Raw genomic sequence first — 6,477 nt, 5'->3', positions numbered from 1 at the left:
TATTTATATTATGAATGTGGAGTTCTCTCAGCTCACTGAAAAATGTTGTTTCCAGGTTTAGGACAATATACTGAGATTATATTCTACACTCTAAAATACCAGATACTTTATATTTCTTAGTATTTATTAATTTTCTTTCAGACTTCAGATGAAACTAGATGCAAAAATGTACACCTGATTTGTACAAAAAACAAATCCAAAGTTTCCTTTCTTGCGGACACAGTTTTACATGTACTCTGGTCCATTGAAGTTGGTTTCCTGCTCTGTGATGTAAGGACAATGACAAAGCGCTATAAGACTAACCACTATATTTGGGTTCTTGTACAACCCGATGCATGCAGGGTCCAAGGCTCCAGGTATACTGGAAACGTTTTCCATAGAAAATACATTAAAAGATATCTTTATGAGCCCTCTTACAAAGCAAGAAAACAAAATCTATATAGTATATATATATATATATATATATATATATATATATATATATATATATATATATATATATATATATATATAAGTATGCAGAAAGGAATTGTATAAATAATACTATCAAGAATCAGGATGTTTCAAAAGAAAGAAACGATGTCTTGTTTTTATAAAGCTCTTTTTTTATGAAGGACATCTTTACAGTTTTGTTTCAGAATCCTTTTGATGTGCAGGCGTACTGTCACACTGTCATGGACATTGTGACTTTTAATTTGAAAGAGCAAAGGGGCATCCTTCTATAAACGCTGAGCAATTTGACCTTTCACTTTAATATTGGGGGAGGATAGATCCTCAAAAAGGCCTCTATAATTCTGTTACTGTTACTCTATCCAGAAAAGCGATTGTGCTGAATATCTGTCTAAATTGTAATGACCATTAGAAGGAAAAAGAAAACCTGAAGTGGTGTTGTATTGCATTTACAGCCTTTGATAATCCCTGCCCTGTGGATCAGATAAGATATATATCTTATATGATATCTTATCTAATGTATCTTTAGTGTCATTGTACAAGTAAAATGAAATGTTGTTAGAGCAATCCAGTCCAACAGGTGCCATGTCAAAGTATCAAAGATAATGTAAAAATAAATGTACAAATATACAAAGACTATAACAAAATTTACAAATAAGCAAAATTACACTATGACCAAATTTACAAATGAGAGTGTTAGAGTCTGAATATGGGTCATTAATGCAGTCTAAATAGACAATAGCAGTTAAATATACACATGTTGAAGGTAACGTGTTACATAATGATACATGTGTTTACATAATACATTTACCGGTTAGGGACAATTTACATCTTTTTGTATGCTCTCCTCTCTTAAAATGTCAGCTCGTAGACCTGAGCACACACGGACGGGCAACCTTCTTTGAGAAGGTTTAAAGTACCAATGGCAGGGACATTTATTGATTTGAGTCCGAAGGCTTTCATAACAATCAATGGTCCTCTCATTTTTCTTAACCTTACTGCAAACATCTTCTATGCGAGCTGCCTGATCTTCCCACCGCGCACTGGACAAAAACTCAAGCAGCCTTTGAAGATACTCCTGGGATTACTTATCTGCACCTCAATACTTTATTGTGTGTCTTTGTTCCTACTCTTTTGTATTTTTAATGGAGGGGAAAGTCACACCATCACTCATGCATGTCTGGTTGTGGTTTCTTACGTGAATAATAGCATGATTTGTTCGGTTTGGCTGAACTTCTACTACTCCATCCAGATTGTCCCTTCACAGCGAGCGTGTGTGATCTGGATAAAGAGGAACATCAGGTCTGTCATCTACATTGCCTTGTTTTTTTGCTCGATGACTTTGTTGCTCATTAGTGCGATACAGGTTGCAGATTTGATAATGCAAACTTCTATGGAATTACATGATAACAATAGTACACAGAATGGGCTTCGCAGTCATGAACTGATCTTAACATACATGGTTGTTTCAATCATGATTAAAGTGTACATTTTCATCTGTATATGTATAATGACAGTATCCAGCTTTTCCACAGTCCATTACTTGCAAAGACACATAAGGAACGTGGCACAGGGCAGCAGTGGTTTTTCCACTCAGAAGATTCAAAGTCAGATGCGTGTCACCATCATTGGGGTCTGTCAAGGATTGCTTTACGTCCTCTATAACTTTTACAGTCTCCTGGAAACATTTACAAATGAGCTCTCTCCTTTTACACTGAGTGCTTGGGTGTCCTTCACAGTCACAACACTGTACTTAACAGGAACCACGGTGAACTTGGGGGTTGGTCAGGCCGTATTCAGGGTCAGGGTGGTCAGTATCTGGAAGAAGGTCACAGCACTGGTCAGTGGTGATGTTCGGGAAAAAGATGTGAGAGTGCAATCTGTTAACAGCTGGTGAAAAAGCTGATTCTTAAATGTTGAGGCCATTATGATTATTGAAGAAATGATTTGCATATGCTGGAACATCTGGAACAAACAAATGGTATGACCTAATATATGTCTCATACACAAGTCCTGTGTACGAGACTGAAATCAAATATGAATGTCTTACGATTGAGAAATGGACGAAGAGACTGAAAGTAGATGTGTTCTGTGCCAAACGCCTGCTTGAATTAGTTTGAATTTACAGTCATAGCCTAATGAATCTTTGAAACTATTGGAAGTCTTTTGCTGCAGTGAGGGAAGCCTCCAAGTTTTGTAAAAATAACTCTGGTTACATTTCCTTCATGCGACGAAACCGTGGGATGCTAAATATTTTAAATGGAGTTCAATGCATACAGTACTATGGATTGAAAATGATATCTTTGATACCCTGTCATCCCTTTTGACGAATCTTATATGTTTTATCCTTTGACTTCCCCAGTTCTGTTAATGTGCCCCTTTTGAGCAACCATCAAATATAAAAACGTTTACTTGTAACACAAATAATTGTTGTTGTTAAGTTGTACAGACATAAGGCAAAACGTAATGTCCGACTTTTTTCTGGGATTTCACTGTAATACTTATTCACAGCTATTTTGTTAAACTCTTGTAAGGGGTGCAAGTGCAAGTTTGTGTTTTATTTGTGGGCTTGACTTTTCCTTTTTTTTTTAATTCTTTCAGATCATACCAATATTATTGTTTTTTTCTATACATTCATGTAACATTTGCATATTGTAATTTGCATGTGATGCAAATGGCTCACATTTGCTACATTTACCGAGGCATTGTCTGTTTAAACACTATATGAGAAAAAGACAGGCAGGGGGAAACAACCAACAAACTGAACATGGATGAAAAGGAATTTTATTCTGAACTTTGAGCGAAGTGAACCGGACTCTTATCAGATTCTCGAACGCAAGGACAGAAAACGTCACAAGAAACAGCAAAGAATTGACCTGACGCCTTCAACAGTGTGAATGGAAGAACTTTTCAAATTGGCTGGGTCGACGTCAGAGTCATAAACTGTGATGGACTCCCTCACCTGTGCCAACCTTAATGGACCGTTTGTTATTTTCAACATCATGGTAAATTTATTTTATGCCTTTTGCATGGTCTGTCATGGAGAAAGGATCAAGCAGCCTCTGAAGCTCCTCCTCAGCGCGGTCATTGTCTGCACTTTGATTTTCCTGATTTCAGCTTTGCTACTGTTATTTGTTCATGTCACAAAAGAAAGCTCGCGTTTTTTACTTGCAACATATGTTGTGTTTGCTTGGAGTCTGTCCACTCGTATGACCTCCTGTGTTTGGCTTAACTTCTTTTACTACACTCAGATTGTACCATCACAGACAGACCTCTTCATCTGGATTAAGAGAAATATCAAACCATTCATGTACTGCATTTGGCTAGCTGAGTGGATTATTAGTTTACTTGACGTTGGTGTGATGGTTTTTCACCATCTGAAATTAACCAACCTTAATTATATAAATTGGAGCTCCAATCGTACAATTCCTCCTGCTCCAGTATTCATACTTTCTACATCTATGTCAAATGTGTATAACATTGTATGTTACATTACGCAAGGCCATTTCTTTTTCTCTCTCTCTGTTATGATGATATCCAGTGGTTCGACTGTTGTTTACCTCTGCACCCACATGCATCAGATGGGAGAAAACATCCTCTTCAGTCCAAAGCTTAGGAGTCAGGTGAGGGTCACCGCAACAGGGATCCTGCAGGGAGTCCTGTACTTCCTCTGTTCTGCAATGACTATGTACAAGACTTTTTATGATCGGTTTTCCAAGGAGTCACTCAATCCATACATCCATTTCACTCTCTTAAACTTTTACATGATAGGCTCCTCATTGGCTCTGGGAGCTGGACAGAGTTTGTTCAGAAGAAGAGTGGAAGGAATGTGGCTCAGAGCTGCTCAGTGCTGCAAAAGCAAATTAAACTCAGACCGCAAGACCAACACTGCTGAGGTGGACTGAAAAACACATTTTGTATTGTTCTCAAAGACAAACACTGCTCCCGGAGCTTGGCATATTATTGTAGGGGACTAAGACAATAACTTCATTTATGGTTTCACTGTCACACATTTGCCTTGATGCCTGTATATCTTGGTTGATAAAAGAAGTCTGTTAAATACTCCCCCCCCCCAAAAAAAAAAAAACTGAACTGAGTTTGCTTATCATGTTTCTTTGTAGCATTTGTATGACACCCTCTGTCACAAATATTTATTTGTTTCTAAAATGTGTATTTATAAAAAAAAGGCTAAGATGGTTTGTTGCTGTGTGTAAAATATAATTACATGTATTCTAAATGCTTTGTTTCCACACAGTCATGTTTTCTAACAGAAGTGAAGAAAATCTTTTCCAGTAAAAAAAATAGTTTTTCAATTGTACACCATTGACATTGAGCATTTCCACTGAACTTTGGCAAACCATAAACAATATTGAAACTTTAGTATGTTATTGCTTTATATAATATTATACAACATGCTATGTTTCTTTTCATCAGTTGTATGTTTGTTTGTTTTTTAAGGTTTATTCTTGGCATATTTTGCCTTTATTAGAGAGGAAGGACAGTGGACAGGAGCGGAAATCAGGGAGAGAGAGTGGGGAACGACATGCGGGAGAGGAGCCACAGGCCGGACTTGAGCCCCGGCCGCCCGCGTGGGGACTGTAGTCTCGATACATGGAAGTGTGCGCACTGCCACTGCGCCACTATCTATTGCAGAGCCTTTGTGTTTCTCCTCTTTTTTTGGTTGTAAAATAATTTCTGCACGGGTCTTATGTATTTAATAAACATTGACCTTAAGCCCTTTACTTTTTTACCACTTTATTGTTACGTTACAGGACTTTTACAGTATTGGCTTACAATTTAGCAGATCTACTGAGCCAAGTCCTCAAAAGTAAAAAACAACAAAAAAAAGATTATTATTATTATTATTAATTTTTTTTATTCATTTATTTACTTATTTATGATCTTCTATCCAATATTATTATTATCATATTTGCACAAAATAATAATCTTGTGGCTCCTAGATCCTGTATTTCAAGGACATCTAATAACTGATATTCTTTGCCACTATTATGAAATCAAAGATGTGTTCAGACGGACACTTTCATGATCTCGATGCATGCATATGGACCATTTGCTCCTGCTCTTTCGGGGTTTAAGTCTCTTGGCAGGAACAAGATTTGCAGGGGTGCCTATTCCCTCTGCTCTCGGCATAAACACCTGGAAAGGACCCATGGAACTAAGAGTGTAAAATCATCAACCACATCAACTGTTAACCTTTAAGGTGAACTGATTAAATGCAACAAGCGCCTGGCTGACTGCACAATTTCATCAGCCTGACTATCCATCACAAATGCAGGACAGAGTCATTACAAACCAGCAGCACAAAAATGAAGTTTTAAACAGCTGAATGTTACTTAACTATAATAAGCATTATAGGAGTTTGGTGACATTACATTATCGGCCGTCCATGTGTACTATTTTTAAAACTGTTTTCAGTAAAGTGAAGCAGCTCGTGACTGACCAGCCCTTAAATTTACTGTAATCAGCCATTCCTAGTCAGTCAGATCATGCTCTAGAAAAGTAACCTTAACAACAGTAAACTATGCTAACAGAATGCTAACTAATAGTTAACACACTTTTTTTGGTCAATGGCTGACTGTAAAGGGACGCTATAGTTTTGGTAGAGGCGTGAAAGTTGGAGAAATTTACAGATTATGTGGAAAATGTTCATAACCCTACACTCAAACTGTCCTCAGAGGAAAATGTGGTCCCTGGAAACAGTTTGAAGGTAAAATGCTACATGAGATGTGCGCAAAGCTGAAACTGTAACTTTCCTGGTCGCTTTTCCTTTAAATAGAGTTTATGAATAATCTGCTATAGTCTATTTCATACTGTGCTATAAATATTTCTGCTATGGTTTACATCCAACACAGTGCAATATTTATATTTTACGTTCTGCAATAGTTTACATTACATACAGTGCAAAAATTTACTGCTCTATTTGTGTCTATGATGCGTGTGTATTTTGCAGTGTTTGTATGATGCATGTGTGTATACGTTAGTGTGTGTTTGATGCAGTGTGTGTGT

Source organism: Symphodus melops (assembly GCF_947650265.1).
Source record: "Symphodus melops genome assembly, chromosome: 12".
Lineage (NCBI taxonomy): Eukaryota > Metazoa > Chordata > Actinopteri > Labriformes > Labridae > Symphodus > Symphodus melops.
The sequence above is the reverse complement of the archived record's forward strand: the minus strand, read 5'-3'. Positions refer to the sequence as shown.